Source organism: Musca autumnalis, unplaced genomic scaffold (genome assembly GCF_047663935.1).
Source record: "Musca autumnalis isolate F117 unplaced genomic scaffold, ASM4766393v1 scaffold_1, whole genome shotgun sequence".
NCBI classification, from domain to species: Eukaryota; Metazoa; Arthropoda; class Insecta; order Diptera; family Muscidae; genus Musca; species Musca autumnalis.
The window spans coordinates 66,377,598-66,389,988 of NW_027411644.1; the positions used below are offsets into that span (position 1 = coordinate 66,377,598).

The window sequence follows — 12,391 nt, forward strand, 5'->3', positions numbered from 1 at the left end:
CATTGGTACACTTTTTCTATAGAAAAAGGTCCATTGGTGAACTTTTTCTATATAAAAAGGTCCACTTGTGAACTTTTTCTATAGAAAAAGGTCCACTGGTGAACTTTTGCTATAGAAATATGTCCACTGGTGAACTTTTGCTATAGAAAAAGGTCCATTGGTGAACTTTTTCTATAGAAAAAGGTCCATTGGTGAAGTTTTTCTATAGAAAAAGGTCCACTGGTGAACTTTTCTATAGAAAAAGGTCCACTGGTGAAATTTTTCTATAGAAGAAGGTCCACTGGTGAATTTTCTATAGAAAAAGGTCCACTGGTGAACTTTTTCTATAGAAAAAGGTCCAATGGTGAACTTTTTTTTATAGAAAAAGGTCCATTGGTGAACTTTTTCTATAGAAAAAGGTCCACTGGTGAGCTTTTTCTATAGTCAAATGTTCATTGGTGAACCTTTTCTATAGAAGAAGGGTCAGTGGTGAACTTTTTCTATAGAAAAAGGTCCACTGCTGAACTTTTGTATAGAAAAACTGCATTGCTGAACTTTTTCTATATAAAAAGGTCCACCGGTGAATTTTTTCTATATAAAAAGGTCCACTGGTGAACTTTTACTATAGAAATAGGTCCACTGGTGAACTTTTTCTATAGAAAAAGGTCCACTGCTGAGCTTTTTCTATAGAAAAAGGTCCAATGGTGAAATTTTTCTATAGAAAAAGGTCCATTGGTGATCTTTTTTTCAAATGTTCATTGGTGAACCTTTTCTATAGAAGAAGGGTCACTGGTGAACTTTTTCTATAGAAAAAGGTCCACTGGTGAACTTTTTCTATAGAAAAAGGTCCTCTGGTGAACTTTCTATAGAAAAAAGTCCACTGGTGAACTTTTTCTATAGAAAAAGGTCCACTGGTGAGCTTTTTCTATAGAATAAGTTCCACTGGTGAGCTTTTTCTATAGTCAAATGTCCATTGGTGAACCTTTTCTATAGAAAGAGGTCCACTAGTGAACTTTTTCTATATAAAAGGTCCACTGGTGAACTTTTTCTATAGAAAAAGGGCCCACTGGTGAACTTTTCCTATAGAAAAAGGTCCACTGGTGAACTATTTCCATAGAAAAAGGGCGACCAAGTGAACTTTTTCCATAGAAAAAGGTCCACTGGTAAACTTTTTCTATAGAAAAAGGTCCATTGGTGCAATTTTTCTATAGAAAAAGGTCCACTGCTCCAAGCTTTTAAGGTTCTAGTTTCGCTGGTGAATGTTTTCTTTATGAAAAAAGTCCATTGATGAACCTTTTCTATAGAAAAAGGTGTATTGGTAAACTTTTCTATAAAAAATGGTCCATTGATAAACTTTTTCTATAGAGAAATGTCCACTGGTGAAATTTTTCTATAGAAAAAGGTCCACTGGTGAACATTTTTTTATAGAAAAAAGGTCCACTGGTGAACTTTTTTTATAGACAAAGCTTCACTGGTGAACTTTTTCTATAGAAAAAGGTCCTCTGGTGAACTTTTTCTATCGAAAAAGGTCCACTGGTGAACTTTTTCTATCGAAAAAGGTCCACTGGTGAACTTTTCTATAGAAAAAGGTCTACTGGTGAACTTTTTTACAGAAAAGTTCCACTGGTGAACTTTTTTTATAGGTGAACTTGAACGTTTTCTACAGAAAAAAGGCCCACTGGTGAACTTTTTCTACAGAAAAAAGGCCCACTGGTGAACTTTTTCTATAGAAAAAGGTCCACTGGTGAACTTTTGCTTAGAGAAAGGTCCACTGGTGAACTTTTTTATAGAGAAAGGGTCCACTGTTGAATGAACTGGTGAATTTTTTCTATAGAGAAAGGTCCACTGGTGAACTTTTTCCATAGAAAAAGGTCTACTGGTGAACTTTTTCCACTGGTGAACTTGAACTTTTTCTACAGAAAAAAGGCCCACTGGTGAACTTTTTCTATATAAGAGGTTCCACTGGTGAACTTTTTCTATAGAAGAGGTTCCACTGGTGAACTTTTTTTACAGAAAAGTTCCACTGGTGAACTTTTTCTATAGAAAAAGGTCTACTGGTGAACTTTTTCCACTGGTGAACTTGAACTTTTTCTACAGAAAAAATGCCCACTGGTGAACTTTTTCTATAGAAGAGGTTCCACTGGTGAACTTTTTCTATAGAAGAGGTTCCACTGGTGAACTTTTTCTATAGAAGAGGTTCCACTGGTGAACTTTTTCTATAGAAAAAATGTCCACTGGTGAACTTTTTCTATAGAAAAAGGTCCACTGGTGAACTTTTTCTATAGAAAAAGGTCCACTGGTGAACTTTTTCTATAGAAAAAGGTCCACTGGTGAACTTTTTCTATAGGAAAAGGTCCACTGGTGAACTTTTTCTATAGAAAAAGGTCCACTGGTGAACTTTTTCTATAGAAAAAGGTCCACTGGTGAACTTTTTCTATAGAAAAAGGTCCCCTGGTGAACTTTTTCTATAGAAAAAGGTCCACTGGTGAACTTTTTTTACAGCAAAGTTCCACTGGTGAACTTTTTCTATAGAAAAAGGTCTACTGGTGAACTTGAACTTTTTCTACAGAAAAAAGGCCCACTGGTGAACTTTTTCTATAGAAGAGGTTCCACTGGTGAACTTTTTCTATAGAAGAGGGTCCACTGGTGAACTTTTTCTATAGAAAAAAGGTCCACTGGTGAACTTTTTCTATAGAAAAAGGTCCACTGGTGAACTTTTTCTATAGAAAAAGGTCTACTGCTGAACTTTTTCTATCGAAAAAGGTCCATTGGTACACTTTTTCTATAGAAAAAGGTCCATTGGTGAACTTTTTCTATATAAAAAGGTCCACTTGTGAACTTTTTCTATAGAAAAAGGTCCACTGGTGAACTTTTGCTATAGAAATATGTCCACTGGTGAACTTTTGCTATAGAAAAAGGTCCATTGGTGAACTTTTTCTATAGAAAAAGGTCCATTGGTGAAGTTTTTCTATAGAAAAATGCCCATTGGTGAACTTTTTCTATAGAAAATGGTCCACTGGTGAACTTTTGCTATAGAAAAAGGTCCACTGGTGAACTTTTTCTATAGAAAAAGGTCCACTGGCGAACTTTTTCTATAGAAAAATGTCCACTGGTGAACTTTTTTTACAGCAAAGTTCCACTGGTGAACTTTTTCTATAGAAAAAGGTCTACTGGTGAACTTGAACTTTTTCTACAGAAAAAAGGCCCACTGGTGAACTTTTTCTATAGAAGAGGTTCCACTGGTGAACTTTTTCTATAGAAGAGGGTCCACTGGTGAACTTTTTCTATAGAAAAAAGGTCCACTGGTGAACTTTTTCTATAGAAAAAGGTCCACTGGTGAACTTTTTCTATAGAAAAAGGTCCACTGGTGAACTTTTTCTATAGAAAAAGGTCCACTGGTGAACTTTTTCTATAGAAAAAGGTCCACTGGTGAACTTTTTCTATAGAAAAAGGTCCACTGGTGAACTTTTTCTATAGAAAAAGGTCCACTGGCGAACTTTTTCTATAGAAAAAGGTCTACTGCTGAACTTTTTCTATCGAAAAAGGTCCATTGGTACACTTTTTCTATAGAAAAAGGTCCATTGGTGAACTTTTTCTATATAAAAAGGTCCACTTGTGAACTTTTTCTATAGAAAAAGGTCCACTGGTGAACTTTTGCTATAGAAATATGTCCACTGGTGAACTTTTGCTATAGAAAAAGGTCCATTGGTGAACTTTTTCTATAGAAAAAGGTCCATTGGTGAAGTTTTTCTATAGAAAAAGGTCCACTGGTGAACTTTTTCTATAGAAAATGGTCCACTGGTGAACTTTTGCTATAGAAAAAGGTCCACTGGTGAACTTTTTCTATAGAAAAAGGTCCACTGGCGAACTTTTTCTATAGAAAAAGGTCCACTGGTGAACTTTTTCTATAGAAAAAGGTCCACTGGTGAACTTTTTCTATAGAAAAAGGTCCACTGGTGAACTTTTTCTATAGAAAAAGGTCCACTGGTGAACTTTTTCTATAGAAAAAGGTCCACTGGTGAACTTTTTCTATAGAAAAAGGTCCACTGGTGAACTTTTTCTATAGAAAAAGGTCCACTGGTGAACTTTTTCTATAGAAAAAGGTCCACTGGTGAACTTTTTCTATAGAAAAAGGTCCACTGGTGAACTTTTTTCTATAGAAAAAGGTCCACTGGTGAACTTTTTCTATAGAAAAAGGTCCACTGGTGAACTTTTTCTATCGAAAAAGGTCCATTGGTACACTTTTTCTATAGAAAAAGGTCCATTGGTACACTTTTTCTATAGAAAAAGGTCCATTGGTGAACTTTTTCTATAGAAAAAGGTCCACTGGTCCACCTTTTCTGTAGAAAAAATTCCACTGGTGAACTTTTTGTATAGAAAAAGGTCCACTGGTCCACCTTTTCTGTAGAAAACTTCCACTGGTGAACTTTTTCTATAGAAAAAGGTCCACTGGTGAACTTTTTCTATCTATTAATATAAACAACTGCCAATGTAGTATCTGCTGCAATATATGCATATGTCCATATGTGCGTGTGTATGAGCTTATGACTATATTAACTTTTTATTTTCATAGTATATTTTGCGGCATATTGTTTTTTTTAATCCATCGAATTGACTAGACTTTTCTTCCTCTTTGCGAGAGTTGCGGCTACAAACTCAAACATTTTTAGATTTTGTTTGAAGAGATTTTGGCTTATCTCCATAGATTAGGGGTGAGCACGCCTGTGTGCTAGCACACAGGCAAATTGATAAAACATACTCTTAGTTTTTTGTGAACCATAAACAATTAAAAGTTTATGCAATTTTTTATTTATATTTTTTAATAATTTGCATTGTGGACTATTTTAGACAACATTAACGTTTAAATGTTGAAATAATTAATGAAACACCAAGAAAAATTAAATATTAATTCTCCCTTAAATTTGCCTCTCTCTCGATTTTGCTCAGCTCTGCCATAGATGGTCAAAATTACTCTTAAATATGTTTTAAGGGAAAAATTAAAACAGCGTTTTTGTTAGAATTTTGTACTTTTTAAATATTTTTAAGAAACTGGCGGCATCTTAAACATTACAAAAAACGATTTTATTAAAAAAAAACAATAACAAAACTAGCCATAAATGTTTATTTATGTTGTTACAACGAAAAAGAGAAACAAACCACAGCAACGCTGGCGTGCGAGAAAGCCCATCTATGCTTATCTCAAATATAACGCGAGAGAACGTATCTGAGACTATTGGGATTGCCACGACATACAAAATTGAAATTTCTATTAAAATATAATTAGCGACAAGTAAATACCGAATGCATTCATCGACACAATTTGTATTAGTTCAATGGCTTGATTAGGTAAATGATCCAAGTCGGCTGATTTAATTTCCCAGCAAAATGTTCGATGCCAAAGATGCCATTCAATCATGCGTGCAAGTGAGCTGGCATGTCATCTTTTTAGCATCTTCATCGATGATTTTTATATGAGCGTGGACCCCAAAAGATGCTATTCATTTTTGATTTTGGATCAAATTAATATGAGTAATATGTACGAATACGTTCAGTCCATCAACAATGTATTCTGTAACTGGATGCTGCATTTATACGAAGAATATTAAGAAAAAGCAAGTGCGAATTATTTATACATTTGTGCCTTATTTTTTCGACAAACACAAATACTTTGCAGAAGGTATGTACATGTTTCTGTTTTCAGAGTGGTTAATCTCTTTTCGACTAACTTTATATTGGTCGAAAAGTTATCTAGACATGGACAATTGCCAGTTTTTAGTCAGTCTAAAAATTATCGACCTTTTATCAATCATTTTATTAACTAGTTAATAAAAGTCCGACAGGGCATATTCGATCATTCACCTCAACTACAAGAAATTAATAAAAAAAAAATTATTATTGTCCTTTTTCTTTCACACAATTTCTTTTGAACCACCATTTTCAGATAGTTTTCATGGCAACCCTGGCTTAACTCCATGCATTTTATTTTGTTGTTAATGCGCGTTCGCTATCTCCTTCAGATTACGCTCTCTGTTTCCATTATGACAGTTGTTGTGCTCCCCAAAATGTTTGGGGCCAAAGACCCAATATATTTTTATTTAACTAAGAGAGCGGGAAAATATGTAAACATTGCATTTTCTCCAACTCTGAGAGGGAGAGAGAATGTCTCTTTTTTTAGTATGCGGTTTTTGCCAATGTTTTTCTTTTTTACTTGGCCGACACGAAAACAACAACAATTTGCAATCGAATCGGAACAAGAAAACTGAGAAAATTCCCAGGGGTGGATGGCCGGCAATAGGATATTTCCTCTGGGCCCCTATTGGCCAGAGGATGTTGTTTGAAAAATTCTTCAAAAATGTGAGAATATTGGCCCGAGAATGTTGTTTGAAAAATTCTTTAAAAATGACAGACTTTTGGCCAGAGGATGTTGTTGGAAAAAATTCTTTAAAATGTCAGACTATTGGCCCGAGGATGTTGTTCGAAAAATTCTTTAAAAATGTCAGACTATTGGCCTGAGGATGTTGTTTGAAAAAATTCTTTAAAAATGTCAGACTATTGGCCCGAGGATGTTGTTTGAAAAATTCTTTAAAAATTTCAGACTATTGGCCCGAGGATGTTGTTTGAAAAATTCTTTAAAAATGTCAGACTATTGGCCAGAGGATGTTGTTTGAAAAATTCTTTAAAAATGTCAGACTATTGGCCAGAGGATGTTGTTTGAAAAATTCTTTAAAAATGTCAGACTATTGGCCAGAGGATGTTGTTTGAAAAATTCTTTAAAAATGTCAGACTATTGGCCAGAGGATGTTGTTTGAAAAATTCTTTAAAAATGTCAGACTATTGGCCAGAGGATGTTGTTTGAAAAATTCTTTAAAAGTGTCAGACTATTGGCCAGAGGATGTTGTTGGAAAAATTCTTTAAAATTGTCAGACTATTGGCCCGAGGATGTTGTTTGAAAATTTCTTTAAAAATGTCAGACTATTGGCCCGAGGATATTGTTTGACAAATTATTTAAAAATGTCAGACTATTGGATGTTGGTTGGAAAATTCTTTAAAAATGTCAGACTATTGACCAGAGGATGTTATTTTGACAAATTCTTTAAAAATGTCAGGCTATTGGCCTGAGGATGTTGTTTGAAAAATTCTTTAAAAATGTCAGACTATTTGCCAGAGGATGTTGTTTGAAAGATTCTTTAAAAATGTCAGACTATTGGCCAGCGGATGTTGTTTGAAAAATTCTTTAATAATGTCAGACTATTGGCCAGCGGATGTTGTTTGAAAAATTCTTTAAAAATGTGAGACTATTGTCCCGAGGATGTTGTTTGAAAAATTCTTTAAAAGTGTCAGACTATTGGCCCGAGGATGTTGTTTGAAAAATTATTTAAAAGTGTCAGACTATTGGCCCAAGGATGTTGTTTGAAAAATTCTTTAAAAGTGTCAGACTATTGGCCCGAGGATGTTGTTTGAAAAATTCTTTAAAAGTGTCAGACTATTGGCCCGAGGATGTTGTTTGAAAAATTCTTTAAAAATGTCAGACCATTGGCCAGAGGATGTTGTTTGAAAACTTCTTTAAAAGTGTCAGACTATTGGCCAGAGGATGTTGTTTGAAAAATTCTTTAAAAGTGTCAGACTATTGGCCCGAGGATGTTGTTTGAAAAATTATTTAAAAGTGTCAGACTATTGGCCCAAGGATGTTGTTTGAAAAATTCTTTAAAAGTGTCAGACTATTGGCCCGAGGATGTTGTTTGAAAAATTCTTTAAAAGTGTCAGACTATTGGCCCAAGGATGTTGTTTGAAAAATTCTTTAAAAGTGTCAGACTATTGGCCCGAGGATGTTGTTTGAAAAATTCTTTAAAAGTGTCAGACTATTGGCCAGAGGATGTTGTTTGAAAAATTCTTTAAAAATGTCAGACTTTTGGCCAGAGGATGTTGTTGGAAAAAATTCTTTAAAATGTCAGACTATTGGCCCGAGGATGTTGTTTGAAAAATTCTTCAAAAATGTGAGACTATTAGCCCGAGGATATTGTTTGAAAAATTCTTTAAAAATGTCAGAATATTGGCCGCAGGATGTTGTTTGAAAAACTCTTTAAAAATGTCAGACTATTAGCCCGAGGATATTGTTTGAAAAATTCTTTAAAAATGTCAGACAATTGGCCAGAGGATGTTGTTTGAAAAATTCTTTAAAAATGTCAGACTATTGGCCCGAGGATGTTGTTTGAAAAATTCTTTAAAAATTTCAGACTATTGGCCAGAGGATGTTGTTTGAAAAATTCTTTAAAAAATGTCAGACTATTGGCCCGAGGATGTTGTTTGAAAATTTCTTTAAAAATGTCAGACTATTGTCCCGAGGATGTTGTTTGAATAAATCTTTAACAATGTCAGACTATTGGCCACAGGATGTTGTTTGAAAAATTTTTTAAAAATGTCAGACTATTGGCCGGAGTATGTTGTTTGAAAAATTCCTTAAAAATGTCAGACAATTGGCTCGAGGATGTTGTTTGAAAAATTCTTTAAAAATGTCAGACTATTGGCCAGAGGATGTTGTTTGGAAAATTCTTAAAAAATGTCGGACTATTGGTCAGAGGATGTTGTTTGAAAAATTCTTTAAAAATGTCAGACTATTGATCCGAGGATGTTGTTTGAATAATTCTTTAACAATGTCAGACTATTGGCCACAGGATGTTGTTTGAAAAATTTTTTAAAAATGTCAGACTATTGGCCGGAGTATGTTGTTTGAAAAATTCTTTCAAAATGTCGACTATTGGTCCGAGGATGTTGTTTGAAAAATTCTTTAAAAATGTCAGACTATTGGCCAGAGGATGTTGTTTGAAAAATTCTTTAAAAATGTCAGACTATTGGCCGGAGGATGTTGTTTGAAAAATTCTTAAAATTTTCAGACTATTGGCCCGAGGATGTTGTTTGAAAAATTCTTTAAAAATGTGAGACTATTGTCCCGAGGATGTTGCTTCAAAAATTCTTTAAAAATGTCAGACTATTGGTCAGAGGATGTTTTTTGTAAAATTCTTTAAAAATGTCAGACTATTGGGCCGAGGATGTTTTTTGAAAAATTCTTAAAAATGTCAGACTGTTGGCCCGAGGATGTTTTTTTGAAAAATTCTTTAAAAATGTCAGACTGTTGGCCTGAGGATGTTGCTTGTAAAATTTTTTAAAAATGTCAGACTATTGGCCCGAGGATGTTTTTTGTAAAATTCTTTAAAAATGCCAGACTATTGGCCCGAGGATGTTGTTTGTAAAATTCTTTAAAAATGTCAGACTATTGGCCCGAGGATGTTTTTTGAAAAATTCTTTAAAAATGTCAGACTGTTGGCCCGAGGATGTTGTTTGTAAAATTCTTTAAAAATGTCAGACTATTGGCCCGAGGATGTTTTTTGAAAAATTCTTTAAAAATGTCAGACTATTGGTCCTAGGATGTTTTTTGAAAAATTCTTTAAAAATGTCAGACTGTTGGCCCGAGGATGTTGTTTGTAAAATTTTTTAAAAATGTCAGACTATTGGCCCGAGGATGTTTTTTGTAAAATTCTTTAAAAATGCCAGACTATTGGCCAGAGGATGTTCTTTGAAAAATTCTTTAAAAATGTCAGATTCTTGGCCAGAGGATGTGCTTTGAAAAATTCTTTAAAAATGTCAGACTATTGGCCAGAGGATGTTGTTTGAAGAATTCTTTAAAAATGTGAGACTATTGACCAGAGGATGTTATTTTGAAAAATTCTTTAAAAATGTCAGACTATTGGCCCGAGGATGTTTTTCGAAAAATTCTTTAAAAATGTCAGATTATTGGCCGGAGGATGTTGCTTGAAATATTCTTTAAAAATGTCAGACTATTGGCCCCCAGGAGGTTGTTTGAAAAATTCTTTAAAAATTCCAGACTATTGGCCCGAGGATGTTGTTTGAAAAATTCTTTAAAAATGTCAGACTATTGGCCCCAGGAGGTTGTTTGAAAAATTCTTTAAAAATGCCAGACTATTGGCCAGAGGATGTTGTGGGAAAAATTATTTAAAAATGTCAGACTATTGACCCGAGGGTGTTGTTTGAAAAATTCTTTAAAAATGTCAGATTATTGGCCGGAGGATGTTGCTTGAAATATTCTTTAAAAATGTCAGACTATTGGCCAGAGGATGTTGTTTGAAAAATTCTTTAAAAATTTCAGACTATTGGCCAGAGGATGTTGTTTGAAAAATTCTTTAAAAATGTCAGACTATTGTCCCGAGGATGTTGTTTGAAAAATTCTTTAAAAATGTCAGACTATTGTCCCGAGGATGTTGTTTGAAAAATTCTTTAAAAATGTCAGACTATTGTCCCGAGGATGTTGTTTGAAAAATTCTTTAAAAATTTCAGACTATTGGCCAGAGAATGTTGTTTGAAAAGTCCTAAAAAATCTCTCTTTTTTAAGGCCCCAATTGAAAAGGCCCTGACTTTTAAAGTTCATCCATGCACATTTCCCATCAACACGCGATATATTTTTTGTTGTTTTTTTTTTTTGGTGGAAAAGCGAAAAGAAAATTGTTTTTCTTTTGTTATGTTTGTTATTTTCTCTGTCAAATGAGAAATTGGGAGAAAATTTTCTTTGCTGCAATAGGCAACAATGAAGAAGAAGAATAAACAGCAGTACTACCAGCAACCAAAACAGTCAGCAGGAGTAGGAAAAAAAAAGAAAAGAGAAACATACAAAAAGATTGCATAAACCTTTTAGAAAATCGCTCGCTTTTGACAAGAAAAACACTGAAAGTACGCGAAGACGACGCGGTGTCAAAATAATCAATTATCCACTGTTTTGAGTGGTCGAAATTTGGTGAAAAAATTTGTTTTCGGTATTGCTAATTTTGTGTGGTGTGGAATTTTTCTATATTTTGCGAATTTCTTCGTTTTGCTAATTCTGTGTTGCCCTATGACAAATAACAAAAATATTATAAAAATAAATTGTCGTGTGTGGTCTTAAAAGGGGATTTTCCCTTTTGTGTGTCTGTGTCTCAATTTATCTATTATTGAAAATATATTATATGAAATTTATTTGGTTTAGTCAAATTTCTTTGGAATTGTGTACAAAAATAACAAATCTGAAAATAAAATTTCCTTTGTAATTATAATTGCAATTTTCCGGCTTTTGATAAAATTTTCGAATTTGTAACGTGTGTGAAAAACACAATTTTATGTTCGTCCATTGTATTTCTTTCTTTTTTGGCAATTATTATCGATCGGATTTACAGCAGTGACTGCATTGTTTATTATAGTATATTGTGGTGGTAAGTAAATATTATGGTGTGGCATTGCGGGAAAAAGGGAAAGGTTTTAAGGCCAATAGGCGTGGATTTTTAAAGAATTTTTCAAACAACATCCTGAGGCCAATAGGCGTGGATTTTTAAAGAATTTTTCAAACAACATCCTGAGGCCAATAGACGTGGATTTTTAAAGAATTTTTCCAACAACATCCTGAGGCCAATAGGCGTGGATTTTTAAAGAATTTTTTAAACAACATCCTGAGACCAATAGGCGTGTATTTTTAAAGAATTTTTCAAACAACATCCTGAGGCCAATAGGGGTGGATTTTTAAAGATTTTTCAAACAACATCCTGAGGCTAATAGGCGTTGATTTTTAAAGAATTTTCAAACAACATCCTAAAGGCAATAGGCGTGGATTTTTAAAGAATTTTTCAAACATCCTCTGGCCAACAGTCTGACATTTTTAAAGAATTTTTCAAACAACATTCTAAGGCCAATAGGCGTGGTTTTTTAAAGAATTTTTCAAACAACATCCTGAGGCCAATAGGCGTGGATTTTTAAAGAATTTTTCAAACATCCTCTGGCCAACAGTCTGACATTTTTAAAGAATTTTTCAAACAACATTCTAAGGCCAATAGGCGTGGTTTTTTAAAGAATTTTTTAAGCAACATCCTCAAGCCAATAGGCGTGGATTTTTAAAGAATTTTTCAAACAACATCCTCAAGCCAATAGGCGTGGATTTTTAAAGAATTTTTCAAACAACATCCTCGGGCCAATAGTCTGACATTTTTAAAGAATTTTTCAAACAACATCCTCAAGCCAATAGGAGTGGATTTTTAAAGAATTTTTCAAACAACGTCCTGAGCCTAATAGGCGTGGATTTTTAAAGAATTTTTCAAACAACATCCTGAGCCTAATAGGCGTGGATTTTTAAAGAATTTTTGAAACAACATCCTGAGCCTAATAGGCGTGGATTTTTAAAGAATTTTTCAAACAACATCCTGAGCCTAATAGGCGTGGATTTTTAAAGAATTTTTCAAACAACATCCTGAGGCCAATAGGCGTGGATTTTTAAAGAATTTTTCAAACAACATCCTGAGGCCAATAGGCGTGGATTTTTAAAGAATTTTTCAAACATCCTCTGGCCAACAGTCTGACATTTTTAAAGAATTTTTCAAAC

The 12,391-nt window shown here is 33.8% G+C and overlaps 1 protein-coding gene across 3 annotated transcripts in view; it reads left to right on the forward strand.

The window, feature by feature from the left end:
- The window catches only part of SNF4Agamma (SNF4/AMP-activated protein kinase gamma subunit), a 501,567-nt gene that overhangs the window by 20,916 nt on the left and 468,260 nt on the right, over positions 1-12,391 (forward strand). The window contains exons 1-2 of one of the 3 annotated variants that reach the window (XM_073979982.1): positions 10,695-10,802; positions 11,012-11,234. The exons of 1 other annotated variant lie outside the window; for it this stretch is intronic. The gene's annotated coding sequence lies outside the window, so the exon portion shown is untranslated. Of the gene's footprint in view, positions 1-10,694; positions 10,803-11,011; positions 11,235-12,391 lie in introns of those variants that run through there. One more of the 3 variants, XM_073979993.1, reaches the window with a different exon arrangement.